The 17,963-nt window shown below is 35.1% G+C and overlaps 1 long non-coding RNA gene across 1 annotated transcript; it reads left to right on the top strand.

The window, feature by feature from the left end:
* Positions 1 to 1,186: 1,186 nt before the first annotated feature.
* On the top strand, positions 1,187 to 6,575 carry LOC113042436 (uncharacterized). Its single transcript, XR_003275577.1, has 3 exons — positions 1,187 to 1,709; positions 5,109 to 5,286; positions 5,665 to 6,575. It is a non-coding gene; the product is annotated as an uncharacterized LOC113042436 (long non-coding RNA).
* Positions 6,576 to 17,963: the final 11,388 nt, after the last annotated feature.

Here is a 17,963-nt window from a genome sequence, read left to right on the forward strand (position 1 = left end):
CAATAGAGCTCTTGTTTAAAAAACTGGATTGCTGGATGCTGTAACAGCACATCTGCCATGTGTGGTGAGAAATCCGTTCCAAAGCAACAGCTGCACTGTTTGGAATTTACTTAATGAAATCATATGGACAGCAGTGTTTTATCTGAAATTGCACCTATGTGACCCTTGACCACAAAACTAGTCATAAGGGTCCATTAAAATTGCCCAAATGAAGTACTTAGCAATGCATATTACTGATAAAAAAAAATAAGTTTTGATATATTTATGGTAGGAAATTCTTAAAATAATTTAGACCCCAATCGTTACCAATAGATAGTTATACATATATCAGTGAAGCATGGAATACAACATCTTGTTTGGACCACTGTATATGCACAGCTGATGCACATTATTGTCTAAACCTGAGATTTTGTATAACTTGGCCACAACAGACCATATATCTATTTTTATTATTATTTATGTTAAATGTTGAAAGTTTAACTTAAGTGAGCGATTATTATAAACACAGGCATTGTGAAAAACATGATTGGGCAAGTCTTAACGGCAAATGACCTTGGCAGTATAAAATCTTAACAGAGAAGAGATTAATTGAGATTCTATCAACAGAGGCTATTTTGTGTGATCATTTTTAACTGCAAGAATTCTAAACATATCAACGAGTTGCGTTTTATGTATATGATGAAACGGTGTGTTGTCTAAAAAATGCTGGTAGACCTTTCTTTTAATAAGTAGTTAAAAGTTATCTTTTTGGGGTGGATGGAATTAAAATGTATCTGAATTGCACTTGCTAGAGATGTTTTTAAAAATTGGGCAAAGAAATTTCAGCAAAATAATATTCATGATTTCTTATATTAAATATTACATTTATTAGTAGTCTTCCTTGCTCTTGAAGCACTGGAATTCAAGTTTGTATGTTTTTAAATAGTGATTCTTGTATGTAAATGTATGTTTTGTGATTTTCTTCCCTTGTTTCTGGTATTGTTTGTGATATGGATTAAAGGGTCTGAAATAAAGAAATAATAATAATAGTAGTAATGTTGCCTATTGCTAGTGTATCTGTGCTACTTATGACTGGTTTTGTGTTCCAGGTCACACATTTCCTATCGAGTATTAATAAAATATCAAAAGAAAACAAACAGGCAAACAAATCGCTTGCATTTAGTGAATCATATATTTAGTCTTCCTTTTGAGAGACTATTTTGGCACCTAATGAAGGAGTCAACTCATTATCATCACATAAACGAATTAGGCACATCAGTCTCACTGGCAATTTGAGAGATATTGGGTGGGAAAACAATACAATGATCAAACTGTCTTTTTAAAGAACCACGAGTGAACGGTCAGCATAACAAAAACGACTCACTACTGTCGCCACCTACCGGCTGAAGTCAAAACACAAAACAAAGAGTCACTGAACGAATCCGTGAACCGATACAGAAGATTCGAGTCACTGAGATGAATCAAACGCCTCAGCACTACTGAGCATTAACAGATAGAGTGGTTTAGGATAATCCTCGCGCATATCATCAGCACTCAGTAACGCGCATACGTCATCTCTCTCTTGTCTTGCAGAGTGCAGACTCATGGACTGAACCAGCAGCAGCAGCAGCAGCAGCACTGACAGCAGCGTCGCATCCTACTGAAGTATTAACCAGAGCGACAAAACTGCAGCCTTGACCACTAGACGACACACGTCCAGCCTAAAACAGGTACGATTTGCGAATTCGCTCGGCCTTATAAATGACCCCCTGAGTCGTATTCTGTGTTAAGCACTCCTGTTTCATTAGCATCTGTGTAACGTTATAGCTTGTCAGATTTATATAACCCGTTGCATTAATTTAAGATCAAACGCCGTGTGCTGTAAATAAAAGAATCGTTCCGTTGGGATTTGCACTTGTAGCTGTCATATCTGGATATGTCAGGTTGGGTATTATGTTTTGATGTGACGTTATTACCGAGTACACGTGACATGTCAAGGACGAGAGCTAGTAGCAGTGTCTTACCACACACACACACACACACACACACACACAAAAAAAACCTTATTATTTGGTTATGGATTTTAAACTCTAAATGTTCATAAATCTGTCAGGATTGTGTGTTCATTTAAACAAAGGCAAAGAAGAAGAGCTAGATTGTCACAATCATATCTCTATTGTTTCAGTTTGGCTTCAGTTAATAAGGTGATTTATATTCAGAGTTTGAGGCAATGAAGGGTTTAACTGTGAATAAAGTTATTATTATGATGCACATTGTAACTAACATTAGATCTCTTATAATTCCAGAACATTTTCCAATATAAAATATCAGAGGTCGATATTTGCAATATTTGGACAAAAAAAAAGGGTTGTGATTAACTATTTAGTTTTGACCATCAGTTTTAAAAAATACAACAACGACGACAACAACAACAACAATAATAATAATAATAGTTAATAAACAAATGAATAAAGACACTGAAATGAATAAACATTTTTAACTATAATATTTAATGACTATTTAATTTGACTTCTGTTTATTATTATTGCAATGATAACATTGTATTATCACTTACTTCACCTGAAACCACCTGTTCTCAGGTCATGAATCAGTACTTCATATAGATATTTTTTTATGCAAAAAATCTAAATATTGAGAAAATAACCTTTAAAGTTAAAAATGAAGTTTTGATATAATTACGGTAGGAAATTTACAAAGTATCTTCATGGAACTTTATCTTTTGTCCTAATGATTTTTTGGCATAAAAGAAAAATTGATAATTTTGACACATACAATGAAATGTTGCCTATTGCTACAAATTTACCTCTGCTACTTATAACTGATTTTGTGCTCCAGGGTCACAAATTAGGTACAATCAAATTTGATATTCATTCTGAAAAAATATATAATGAATATTGAACTTTTTAAAACTATGGCACCCAAATTGAGTGTAAAAATGGGTGCAGGTTGCTCCTGCTTCTCAGTTTAATTCTTATAAACCTTTATTTTCTAAGTAGCAACCTGTTCCATCCCAGGACTCATTCTCAAACACCAGTGGTGTACACATTATGCAAAAAAGAGGCACACCTATCTCTGCACTCTTTCTACAACAGTCCTGTTTTGTTCTTTGTTATGTAAAATGTGAGCCTGCTGAACCTCTATTGTTGAATTCTCAGTTTGTTAGGGCTGTTTTGTCCAAACTGTTGCACAAGCTGTCTCTGAGGGTGCGTTGGTGGATTCCTCAGAGGTCTACCTAGACATAGGCAGGGTAAGCGTGTGTGACAACTCTGCTGCACGGTTGTCACTGTTGCCTCGAGGAACTGCTCCCTCAAGTCCACATTGATTTTTTGGACTTGAATTACTTTGCCAAGTGCGCTTTAGATTATGTCTGTTTCCCATGTATAAATGAAAAAAGACACTTCATTTAGTGCTCACAGCCAGAGGCATATCAGTAGAATGCAACATCATGGTATATTAAGTACACTGGTGAATAAAAGTTTCTGAATTTTCTGTATTTCTACATAACTTTTTACATACACTTTGATCATATATACATGTACATCGTATTACTATGAACAGAAAGTCCAATTAAACATATAATACACCTTTTTTTTCTCTCCACTTATTTAGTAACCAAAAAAGTCTAATGCTGTGAACAGCCCTTTAATGATGACCTCCTTCTGGGTGTTTCACTACACAGTGGCACCATTTTGAAGGCAACAGCTGAGAATGACTGTGCTGAGATGATAAAATGGGCTAAATATAACTCTGAGCTCAGGGAAGACCGTCCTCACATCTCATCATGAGTGATATTTAGTTCAACAACATTCTGGCAGATTTGAGCCACATCTGTTTTGATGATCTATTCAGGGATCAGAGTACTAAAAATGTTTTAAGGGACATTTTCATGCAACATACAAAAAGAATCTCTAGTAAGAAAGAAATTCAGAAGGACAATTTAGAAATGCATGACATCACAAATGTGACAGAATAAACAGTCCCTTATCCAAGCTTAGCTACTTATCTAGGCCAGATTATGACTGCATATATAATCTTTACATTGTTACATTGTTGGGATTCCTAATGGTTAAAATAGTTGTTGTTCAAATGTTTATGGGTTATAGAATCAGTTTGAAAATATTCAAAATGTATGAATTTATGAATTTTACACTACTGTTCAAAATTGTTTTAATGTTTTTAAGAGAAGTCTCTTATACTTACAAAGGCTGCATCTGTGTGATCAAGTTATTTTTATTTTTTTTAATTATTATTATTTTTTATCAGGATTCTTTGATGAATAGAAAATTCAAAAGAACAGAATTAATTTGAAATAGAATACTTTTTTAACATTATAAATGTGTTTAATGTCATTGTTAATCAATTTAATGTCTATGTGCTGAATAAAAATATAAATTTCTTTAAAAAAAAATCTTTCTGACCCCATACTTTTGAAGAGTAGTTTACGGTAGAGCTGTATACATTGTAGCTTGTTGCTTATTTTTTGTAAATAATGTTTTTAAGATAAACATTTGATGAAAGCAAATCAAATATTTACATTTATAAATTGTAAATATTGTATATATTTTATTGTATTGTAAATATTGTATTGTACTGAATATTGTACTGTATATTTTGTATATATTATATTGTATTGTATTGTATATTGTATTGTAAATATTGTATTTTAATAATTGTAAATATATATTATTTAAATATAAATTATAAAAAAATAAAATATATTAATATAAAAAAAATGTGTCATATAAAATCTAATTAGCATATATCATATAAATATAATTGTTTATATAGAAAAAAATGCATTGCTAAAAATAGACAGTTGCATCAGACTTGGAACAAGTGAAAAATGAAACTATCTAAAAATATATAAATTCTTAATACATTAGAAAACTTATTTATGAGAACCAGTAGCCCAATGTATTGTAGTGAGGCAAGCCAAAAAATATTTTAATAATTAAAAGGACATTTTAATGCAGCAGTAATGTTCATCTTTGTGCTTGGATTCCTTTTAGTAGGTTAATAATTGTGACTATACACATAAAGTCACATGAGTTTTTCATGTTTGATGACATCACAGTGGCTCTAAATAAGAACATCTCTCTCTGTCACAGGCACTGCTATGTTGAAACGCATTAGATATGACTGATGTCGAGGTGACGTATGAAGACTTCATGGCCTCTGGAAGGACCGGCCGACGCAATGCTGTACACGAAATCCTGGGAACCTCCGGTGGCCTGGACGCTAGCGGACTCTCCCAAACTCTGTCTGAGCTCAATATCAGCAAAGCAGGTGAGTAAAGCTGAGTGTTATCTCTTCAGAAAGAACATGGAGTGTCATTAAAACACTGCAGTAATGTAATATGGCACTAAGAGGCAGGCTGGTCATGAATAATGCACCAGGCGAGCCTGCTTTAGGCAAACTAGAGAGTTTAGAGGGCATGTTAGTGGCTTCCTGCACCAGTTTTTAGCTCAAGACAAACACGGATGTGCTTTATCACATATAGGCCTGTTAGCCGAAGGCATCCCTGTGAAAAAAGCATAGCAGCGACTGCTAAACAGCCTGCCGTGCCATAGGCCGTTGAGTATCCACTAGTTTTCATCATAACCATCTGGGATTTTTTTTCTGTTTTTGTTTTCACTAACAAAGCTCTCTATGTTTTGCTCTCAGAGGCAGGGAATGATGGAGAGAAAAACCAAAGCTTGGCAGACTCCGATTCCAAGCAGGAAGAAGGCAAAGGGGAAGGTACATAACAGACTTCAGTGACAGAATCAGGAAGTACCCCCTCTAGTGGCTGATTTTAGAACTGAGCACGGAGGGGTTGACACTGAAAGTAGCAGAGCATCCCTCTCCGTTAACGATCCGGATGGAGGACACTTTGCTTTGAGGAAGCTACTGTGAAAGGCTGGGCCTTAAGAATCACAGCTACTTTAGCTGATGTAGGTATGATTTCTACTTAATAACTTCACTTTAGTTGTTTGGTGCTTAGGTGGGAATTTGGGTCAGAAGTAATGGCATTAGATTGGCGAAGACACTCTTGGGAGATCAGATGGATCACCGCATCGGATTCACCTATTAACTGCCAGAGTAGCGCAGCTAATACGCACTCAATGTTCAGTCATTTTATAGGTGTAGTGTTGTAATAGTAATATCAGATTTTGATATTAAATTGTGCTGTCTTTTGATATCATGTTGATATTCACATAATGTAAGTGCTGCACTTTTGTTAAACTGTCTATGATGGTCTTGCATGGCACTGCTCCTGATAGAATACCTGTGTGTAACTGTTCACATCCCGCAAGGGACTAATCATGTGTGATCCGAACATTTGCAGCGTGTGGTGCTTCATGATGAAATTCTTCTTTTATTATGAACTCGAGCCTGACTTAAAGTCTGACTGACACTGCCTATTAACCCTTTTGACAATGTGTTCAATAGAGCTTGCCATATCAAACCTCTGCCCATTTTTTGTCTTCCAGTCACTAGATCTACGTCCTCAATTTTGCATAAATATATTTGATGATATTTTCATCTATAGGTATGTAAATATTTGAATAAATTCAAGCAATCTTTGGGAAAAACCTGTTTCTTTTTTTAATATATATATATTTACATATATTTATTAATTATAATGTCTTTTTTGTTTGGTAAGTTATATTATATTATATTATATTATATTATATTATATTATATTATATTATATTATATTATATTATATTATATTATATTATATTATAACCATATATATTCTTTGTACTAAGACAGTGACAGTGATGTCCCATTGGATGGCGCTGTTCACTCACAAATCTCTTATATTTCAAGTGCAGCTCCACCTAATGAGTGATTGAAGCCAGTGCACAATCACATCTTCCATTTTGGAGTATTATATCTGTTCCTTTTTTATGTCAGTTATGTTTAATTACATTGTATATATTTAGGTGCCTATAGCTGTATAATATTTTAAAAAGTGGATTGTTTTTGCTTTCCCTCCAATATATGGTAATATTTAGCAATGCAATTTCTTTTCCTGATTAAAATGGGTTTATTTATCCGCCATAACAGGAAGAAATGAATTTCAAGTGGGAAAACCTGTGGAAAGACCAACGTTTCCTTTCTTCGTCATTTGCCGTGTCATTTCTCTGTAAGTATTTTGAGACCCCCGAACCCTTTGGCAGAGCCGCTGACCTTTTCTGCCTTTTAAGTGGCAGAGCTGCACATTAATCATTAATCAGCTTACACCACACTGGAGTTCACAGTTCTCAGCCAATTTTCACAACCAATGAATCCATGTGGATTTTCTGAGAGATCCGTTATGTAATTGTGACCCCTGTGCATGAGCAATAGAGACATAAGGTGGTTTCAAGCCAGATGGGACCACAGCCTTAAAACTTTGATCACACACTCCAGTTGTAATTTCAAATCTGTCAAGCATGTCTGTCCACTCAATCACACTCCACAGAGGTGGCGTCTGGTGGACCCTGTAGCTGGCTTTTGATTGGAAACAAAAGAGCAAAGGTGCATTTGTAGCCCTAATCATGGGCCTGCGTGAATTATAATATCTGATTATGACAGAACATGAAGAAAAAAATGTTCCAGTGTTTGTCTACAATGATTGAAACCTCCAAAGTTATCCTCAAAAATTAATTACGAAGACCTAATAGTAATGCATTTACAAATGAATACGAACTGCTGCTGAACTTGCACAAACTCTCTGTAACACATGAGCTGTTTATATTTTCATATACTGGTGTGAGAGAAGTGGGATGTGTTAGAACAAAACTCCTAAAGTTAGATTTGGACAGTGGCCCTGCTCTGGAGTGCAGAGTGAAAATTCAAATCTATGCGGAGCTATTATTCAGACGGAAGGTGTCTGTACGTGTGGGCCGGGCTGAACGGCTCAAGGGAGGGAAATTGAATCTGTGGTCTGGGAGCTCTGCTACTCTTAGTCTGCTGCCTCTGACAGTGATGGATTTTGTCCTGATGGGAGAGTGTCATACCATCATTTCTAATATCTCTCTTTCTTTTCACACGCATGCACACACACACACACACACACACACAGTTACAAACACACTGTTGCTTAATATGTGAAAACCTAACTACAACACGCATTTAACACGCTTAAGTGTATAGTTCAGCCAAAAATGTAAATTCTCTAATCATTGACTCACCCTCTTGTCGTACCAAATCCATATGATTTTCTGTGAAGCATAAAAGGAGACTTTTTGAAGAATATCCTGCTGCTCTTTACCCTATGGGGACTGGTAAACACTAAAATAACAAAAAAGAACAATTAATGTGGTCCAGTAGACTCATGAAATATATTTCAATTCAAGTTTATTTGTATAGCACTTTTCACGATACAAATCATTGCAAAGCAACTTTACAGAAAATTACATTTCTACAATATTAAGTAGTAGCTCATCAGTGGTGACTGTCAGTTAATGTTCATGTGGCAGAAATGTATGGATAAAATCAATTAAAGAGTAAGACGTAATCAAAAAGACGATGAACACTATTTACAGGAATTATTATATGATGCAATCAAACTTATAGCAAAATTTGGTAGTTCTTTGTTGTTTCAGGGTTGGCATCATCTCTTCTAAGGTGTTGTGGATCCAGACTGAAGCTTGTGTAAATCCTAGTGCAAAAACAGCTAAACAAATAGAGATATAAATAGCGTAGCTGCTGTTCCAACCAAGCAAAATGTATTTGCTTAACCAAAGCTAAAGATCAATAATGAGCATTTGATCTTTGATATAACTGCAGTCCAGGATTCTGAGAAGCATTATTTGAATGCTTGGCCAAAGAGATGTGTCTGAACGCCGAACATTATCAGGAAGGCTACTCCAGAGTTTGGGAGCCAAATGTGAAAAAGCTGTACCTCCTTTAGTGGACTTTGCTTTCCTAGGTACTACTAAAAGTACAGAGTTTTGTGACCTCAGGGAGCAGGATGTATTGTAGTGTGATAGAAAACTAGTTATGTATGCAGGAACTAAACCATTAAGGGCCTTATAGGTAAGTAATAATATTTTGTTACTGATACAGAACTTAATAGGTAGCCAGAGCAGAGACTGTAAAATTGGGGTAATGTGATCATGATCATGATTCTTGACTACCTTTAGCTTGTTTATTGAAGATGCAGGACAACAACCTAGCAGTGCATTACAATAGTCCAGTCTAGAAGTCATGAAAGCATGAACTAGCTTTTCTGCATCAGAAACGGGTAACGTTTTGTAGCTTGGCAAAGTTTCTGAGATGGAAGAGTGCTGTTTTTGTAACATGGGAAATATGATTTTCAAAATACAAGTTGCTGTCTAATACCACCCCCAGTTGTTTTTGACTGTAGAGGAAGTCACAGTACATCCGTCTAGTTACAAATTTTAATCCAAGGGATTCTGTGTACTGTTTTTTTTGGTCTAATAAGTATTATCTCTGTCTTACCCGAATTTAACAGGAGAAAATTATTGGTCATCCAATCTTTAAAATTTTTAACATACTCTGTTAGCTTAGACAATTTAGAAGTTTCATCTGGTCTAGTTGAAATGTATATTTGAGTATCATCAGCATAACAGTGGAAACTAATGCCATATTTTCTAATAATATTACAAAGGGGCAACATGTATATTGAAAATAGCAGAGGACCTTGGACAGATCCTTGTGGCACTCCATATTTTATTTGTGATAACTGAGATGGCTCCCCATTTTAATAAACACAGTCTAACCATATTATATCCTGCCCTTGAATACCCATATAGTTTTGTAATCGATCTACATACAGAATGAGTATGTCATGATCTACTGTGTCAAACGCAGCACTAAGATCAAGTAAAACTAGAAATGATATGAGCCTTGGTCAGACACAATAAGTAAGTCATTTGTAATTTTAACATGTGCAGTTTCTGTATAGCAGTTTTTGCTATGGTGCGGTGAATGAAGCTGAAGTAGACACTGTAGAATCTACATTTGTAATTGTATTTCTGATGTTATGTATTTTATCAGTGAAGAAATTCATTAAGTGATTACTATTAAACTGGAGGGAATATTAAGATCGGTTGACGTCTGGTTATTTCCACGGTGCTAAATAAAAACCTTGGATTGTTTTGGTTATTTTCTATGAGTTTGTGGATTTGATCAGCCATTGCAGCTTTTAGAGATGTCTATTGCTGGACATACCGTTTTTCCACGCAATTCTAAAAACTTACAAGTTAGTTTTTCTCCAATTGTGCTCAAGACTACAAGTTTCTCTTTGAAGAAAATGGGTATTACTGATATACCATGGCACAGCATGTTTTTCTCTAACCTTTTTCGATTTGATGGGGGCAACAGCTTCTAATGTATTAGAGAAGATGGTGCCCATGTTGCAGTAAAACCAGTTCCATGTGATATAATTAATCTAGCATATGATTAAAACGTTGAGTTGGCTGGTAAGGTTTTTCTTCATTAATGCATCATTTGTATTATCAACGTGAATGTTAAAATCTCAGACAATTAGCACTTTATCAAAGGTAACCAATAGGTCTGAGAGGAAATCTGGAAATTCTTTTAGGCTTTAAAAAACTAAAAAAAGAAAAAATAATTTTTGAAGAACTAACATCACTTAAACTACAAATAAAAAATTATTAAAACTAGAGTTTTCTGGAAATCTGGAAATTCTTTTAGGCTTTAAAAAACTAAAAAAAGAAAAAATAATTTTTGAAGAACTAACATCACTTAAACTACAAATAAAAAATTATTAAAACTACAGGTAACCAATAGGTCTGAGAGGAAATCTGGAAATTCTGGAAATTCTTTTAGGCTTTAAAAAACTAAAAAAAGAAAAAATAATTTTTGAAGAACTAACATCACTTAAACTACAAATAAAAAATTATTAAAACTACAGTCTATAAACATACATGAAAACAGGAAATATAAAAATAAAAATGGATCCAAAAAAAACAAAAAAACTATAATAATATCTGAATGATACTTAAATAAAACAGGCACCAAGATTATTCTTTATAAAAAATTTGTTTGGATTTGGAGTAGTATGAGGGTGAGTAAATGATGAAGAAATTTTATAATATTAAATATGAACTATAAATCTGAACAACAAAAAAGTATGAACAAAAAATTATTGAAAGTTGCATAAGACAAAAAAGGAAAACACTAATTAAAAAAAAAAAAATAGAGAGCCATATTATTTTTATCAGGCTTACATGATCATAATAATTCATATTAAAACTAAATCAATGAACTTGAACAATTATAGATAGGTGTATAGACAAAAGCTAATGAAGAAGAAAAAACACACCAATCAAAAAATCCCAGCGACATTTACAATAACCTCCATCAGGCTTCCATGATCTAAATATTAAATATTATAAATATATAAATATATTTGATCATTTCTATAATCAACTCTTAATAAAGAAATTAAAAGCTTTTATGCTCACAAAAAATTACAATACCCTCAAATCCAAGTAAATAAATTCATTTGCTGCTTAATTATTAATCAATTCTTTTTCAAAACTTGGCAAAGCAGGTGATTTAAATCAGATGAACTTGTGCCCACCTGGCCTCCTCGTGTCGCCACCCACAGCGTGTCACTCACACAGGAAGTGATATTGGCTGTCCTGTCGCTGCTTGTTAACAGCTGGTTCACTAATGATCCTCCGCCTGTCGGCTCGCGGTGCAGCGTGGAGGGAGAGCCGCAAGCAGCGCCCTCATCAGTCCTGTCGGCCCGTCTCAGCACACCGCCTGCGGGGAAAAGACCCTCGGCACTGCACGCCGGTGAGCTGCAGGTCTCACGTCATGATCTAGCAGATCAAGGGTGATTGTAATTAGACAGTGACATCGGCTGGCAGTGGGATGCTTGTAATGAGGGCCATGGGGTGGTCTTATGTAGAGACAGAGTGTGTGTGAGAGAGAAGCGGAGATATCATGCATTTATGTTTTATAAGGATTACCGGCAAAGGTCAGGCTGGAGTCTTGCTGGTGCTCAACAGCTATATAGAGAACAGAGTGCTAAACAAAAGGCGGACAGAGAAACTCAGGAGGAGACAGCTTGACTCTGCCACGCTACAGCCTCTGACAGGCAGGACTGACTGCTTATCTCTGAGCATATGGGTGTGAGGCCAAGAGGTACAGTATTGGTTTGAAGTAGGGAGGCAAAACTTTGCCAGGCTTTAAGAGTACAGCACTCTGAAAATTAATTAATAAGCTCTACATAGAGTCATATATACATTTCTGGCAGTGAATTATTAAATGAAGCATTTTTTCCCCCAAATAGTAGCTTTGGGGTAAAGTGGGCCACATGCTTCATGTGTAAGCCACTAAAAGCAATCTCTTTCTACTTTTCATTGTAGAAAGTAATGTTACAAACAATTATACAATTGTAAAATGTTATACAAAAACAAAACACAAATATCGGAAATATTAAACATTCCACAACTTGTTAATTCATTCCCACCTTTTAGTAAATCTTGTCAATGTTGCATTCATTAGTTTACTTAATTTTGATTTGATAAATATGTGTATAAAAATGTATGTGTGTGTGTGTGAGTGTAAATAATTCTTCGACAAAATGAGAGAGCTATAATATTAGTTTGCTTTAATATGCACATTTAAAATCTGACTCAAAGATGACTAATGTTGACTATTGGGGAGAGTTCAGTAGTCAACATTAGTCATATTTGAGTCAGATTTGAAATGTGCATATTAATGCAAACTAATATCATAGCTCTCTCATTTTTGATGAGGAATTATTAACATATTCATATTCGCTTCACATATTCATATGCTACTACTATATACATATTTATAGAAGAATATGGGTAGCAAAATTCATTTCAAAATATAATATGCAAAATGACAATGCAATATGTAAAATGGCAAAGTATTTCTGTATTTAAATGTACATTTTCCCATACATATGTGCAACATTTAATGCAAAATGAAAAAAATAAAATTTCAATTATATTTAAATTTGCCATTTTCTACACTAGTTTTAATATGTAAATTAAAAACATATTTTAAGGCATTATAAGTTGCAAAATTAAAATGAAATTTTGATTAGATATGTTCAACATGTCCAAGCAAAAACTGTAGCAAAATTATCATTTACATGCCATTTTTCCTAAATGCATGTAGACTTACAGGTAGGACACTTGAGATTGCATTTTCTTTGAGACACCGTGAGATAACTGTAGCAAAATGTAGTGTGAATTTCAAAATGCATTCTGAGTCAAATGTGCAGCAAAATGGTTGCATTTTCATTAAAACCCTGTGATCAGTCTAGACTAATGTGAATTTGAAAATGCATTCCGAGCAGATCATGCCCCCAAACTGTCAATCATTATATCAACAAGACGCACAACAAGTCAATATTCACCATTAACCAAACGCTTTTCACCTGCCTCAACATCTCACTGTTTTACATTGCCATTGATGCACATAAGCAGACAGTGCAATTCTACACTTTTACCTATTTGCTACCAAACATTATTCTTCTCCTAAAATGGATTGCGTGTCCCCAAGCACCTAAGCGTTGCAGGTGCATTGCACATCTCACTCTGCACGCCGAATGTAAGCAAATTTGCAGCGGACAACTGTCATGTCCGGTGTAGCCACGTTGTCAGGTGGCGAGTAAATAAGTGCAGAATTGCAATGTTTGCTTATGTGCATCAGTTGTAATGTAAACAGTGAGATGTTGAGGCAGGTGAAAACCGTTTGTTTAGTGGGGAGTACTGACCTATTGTGCATCTTGTTGCTGAGACCCGCCTTGATATTCAAATTTTTGAATGGGATTGTGTGTGTCATGCTTGAGTTATATTTAAGTTTTCATGTTACTGCAAACTAATGCTGCAGCATTCTCATTTCTGTGCATAGGAGACATACAGTAGAGTTTACCCAAATATGAAAATTGAGTTTACTCATCCATGTTGTTCCAAACCTGTGTGAATTTCAATGTACTTTAACACAAAAGATGCTATTTTGCATTATTTTTTTTCAAAATAATACAAAACAACATTGGTCCCCACTGACTTTCTTTGCATAGATAAAATCTTCTTTTCATTTTTGTGCCATCAGTCCCTTTTAGCTAAAAGAGCACATTGTCATTGATACATCAGTCACAAACAGTGAAATCGGTGCCTAATAATGCACTTCCATTGTTTGTTTATTTATGTTTTTCACACATTTCCTGTCCGAGACAGATAGAGTGACCCATCGGCTTGTACACAACGCCCAGTATTAAAGAGCAGACACTGTACAGGACTTAAATGTGTGTCTCAGCTGGCTGTGATATATCAGTCTCTTCAAAGTACAGACCATGCTGTACACTCACACAAATACATACATTGTTTAAGCCTTCCACCTCACAGATTACAATATTATTTCCTGGCAGATTGCGAAATGATTCATATTTATTACCGCTTAATATAACAATTTTTCTTATTTATCTGTCAGCTGGAGCCAAAATACATAAATCAAATATATAGGGATGCAGACTGTAACAATATGTAATTACCACAGTGTCTGGGCCCTCTCCCAATAAACACAATTACAGTGACGCATATTGCTCATATTGGGTCAGATTTTACAGGGCGGCAGGCTTTTATGATTCTCACACAGTCTCTACGTGTTTATGTGTTGCTGTGTCTCAGAGTGACCGATGCATCGGCTGTTGTTGTACTCTTTCCTAACAGAATCCAGAGCCAAAGTGCTGCAGCATTCGGTGGATTCAAACTAACGGTGCTTTGGAGCATTACGAATTTTAATGTGAACTGGATGAAGTATATGTGTGATTTGCATCTGGGTATTACAAAAAGTGTTCAATCTCAAGCAAAACCAACTAAATAATAAGACAAGACTGAACCGATAATTAATAATTTTTAGTGTAGTTTTCAAATTTAGACTCTAATTCTCAGCTTCTCTGTCTTTTATAATAATGTTTTATTTCTTTATCAAGCACCATTTTCTCTGTAAGAAATTAACCAGAAATGTTAATATTCACCCTCATATTGTATTGAATTCATGATTTTCTGTGAAATACAAAAGGAGAATTTTGAAAGAATATCCTGCTGCTGTTTTCAATATAATGAAAGTGGATGGGGACTAGAGCTGTTGAGCACAAAACTGACAAAAAAGCACAATAAAAGTGGTCCAGTAGACTCATGCAATATATTTCAAGTCTTCTCAAGCCGTACAAAAACATTTTCAGAGGAATGGACGATTTTGAAGCTTGACCCCATTCATTTCCATTAAAAAAGAAGAGTGCCCAAGACATCTATTAAAGTTCAACTGAACTGTTCCTTTCTGGTTTTTAATTAACATGAGGGTGAGAAACTAAAAGATACATTTTCGAAAATGTCAATATTAACAATAAATTCATGAACCCGAAAAATCTTATACAGCTATGTGTCCAAAACAAAAGCATTATTCAAATGAATGAATGAATGAATGTGTAAATAGATACTGGCCTTGTTTCAGTCATACAAACAGAAATTGAACATTTGTTGAGCAACTTTCAGTCCCCTACTAAATAATAAATAAGACAGGGCTGAACTAGTTCAATCCGCAGCTTCTCTACCTTTATTCTTATGTCTAGTTTATTCATCAAGCACCAGTCGATCTCAGAGCTTTTACTTTGTTAAAAAATAAAAATCCCCAAAGGGACTTTCTGATCCTGTATGTACAAACATGTTCTGCCTCATCTCCAACTCTCTATTCACTGCAGCCAATAACGCATCAACTAATAAACGCGGCTCTATTGACAGAGATAACACAATGCGGTTGCCTTTGGCCTCTTTTAAAACATACAAATAAACAATTATATCAGGGATCCTCCTGTGGAACTCCGAAGAATATGTTCCCATGTTGAATAATGAGCAACTCTGTGCTGTAATATGAGGCAGCTGGTGACTTCTGAAACAGATATATTGCTGCAGCTCCAGTTTTCGCTTTCAGGAGACTGAAGGGCATTTCATGCTATTAACCTCCGGTCTGGGAGAAAATTCAGCTGGGTGCGTGATTGAAATGCTTCTCATGGCAAGGGCCTTGTAGCGAGGTCCCTGATTGTTTGCCTTGTTCATTTCTGTAATTCTCTTCATCATGGGGCTCTCAGAGAATCTATTAAAAGCACATGGCTATATTTTTAAAGGTTAAGCTCAGCTTTTCAGCCTCACCAATCAAGCAAGATGAGCTTTAGATGAAAAACAGCCATTATTCGGAGGTTAGCTGCTTCTCAGGGTAGTCGCTCCCTTTGGGCTTCGGCGTATTGTTTCAGTCCATGGGAAGACGGCTATATTTATGGTTCAAAATTTGCGACTTAAACCATTTTGAAAACATTATGTATAAACACATTTCTAGTAAATACAGTACGTCAAGTGTTTGCTGTTGAAGTGGCTGTTTTCTAACTATGAAACTGAATCCTTGGTCTTTTAAAAACTGTACACAGGCAAATCTGATTTACATGAATGAAGATGCAGTATCACATAACAACAGTAGGGAGCGATGTTGCATAACTAAACTGACACAAATACTCATAATGTCCCTCGGTGCTCCCTCTTGTTGATGAATTAAAAGCCTTCAGCATATTTTTACCTTGTTTTGCCCAAATATGTTGTTGATAATATATCATAATAATATTCTATATAATTTTACAAGATTTAACTAATGCATTCTATAAATTATAGAAAAAAAAAAAAAAAAAAATATATATATATATATATATATATATATATATATGTGTGTGTGTGTGTGTGTGTGTGTGGCGATGCATTCTAAACAGTGACATTAAATTACATCTCACTCTTCTTCTGTTTCACTTTCCCCTGCTCTAACTTGCCTTTTTATTACTTCTGTACCCTTAAGTACATATTTGTGAAGTTTGTGGTTATTTTTGCTACATCAGGGTTTAATTAACGTCAGGGTGAAAGAGGTACATCGTCCGTAAAATTAAACGAATGAACAGCAAAATAATATGCGGTTAGCTTCAAGTTTACAAGTCTTCAATGCATTCAGTAAGAGCACTACTAAAACTTTGATAGTGTCTAATTTTGACTATTGAAAGGTACATATTTTATATTTGTCTGTTAAACCTATGACACATCTATAATTCTGATATTTTACATTGCCAACCTCAACCAGACACAGATTTCCAATAATACACCGCACCGCTCCTGATTGCTGCTGGAAAAGTCTTCGTGTTTATAAGGAAAATCCATCTCTTTTCAGGAATTTGTTTTCAACCACACACATTACAATAATTGGTTGCTTTTTAAAGAGAAACTTGATCCGGTGTGTGTGTGTGCGCATAATTATACAGCTTTGGGTTTCTCTCTAGAAGAATTTTCTTCCCCGTCTTCTCCTCTCATGTACTCGGTCACAAACCCAGCTCCCTTTAAATGTGGAGCGGCACACCCACATAAACACACAAACTCACACACACTCAGCCAGACACTAATCAATGTAACCACAGTGAGGCTGATTGGTTTACAGACACATGTTTAGAGACCAGCCTCCACACATCTCAGTATGTCTTATTGGCCAACAGTATTTTGTTTGTTTGGACAGCTAGCAATCCTGGCTAACCACTGCTAATTAGACTCCATAAAGCTGTACTGGAACAAACAGTGCATGCTAACTGAGCTTTAAATCAACACTTGCGGTATGCCGAAAGGGACATAAATTACATTTTAATTGCTTCAACTAATTCCACAAGGAACATGTTTGCTGAGATCAGAATGATCATAATTAAAAATGCTCCGTTTCATTTCATTTCTCATCCCCTTTTTTTGTACTGTCATGCGGGGTAAATGAGAACTGATGAAATATCCCTCTCATTAAACCCTCTTTCTATGTTTCTTGATGAAGTGTAAGGTAAGATTAAATTGCTTTATGAGAATTATGAAATAAACCTACTTAACCATGTGTAGACCAATTTACAGGCATTGGGGCTAAGGCGATATGCGGTTATCATCTGTGAG

This window comes from Carassius auratus, chromosome 24, assembly GCF_003368295.1.
Source record: "Carassius auratus strain Wakin chromosome 24, ASM336829v1, whole genome shotgun sequence".
Lineage (NCBI taxonomy): Eukaryota > Metazoa > Chordata > Actinopteri > Cypriniformes > Cyprinidae > Carassius > Carassius auratus.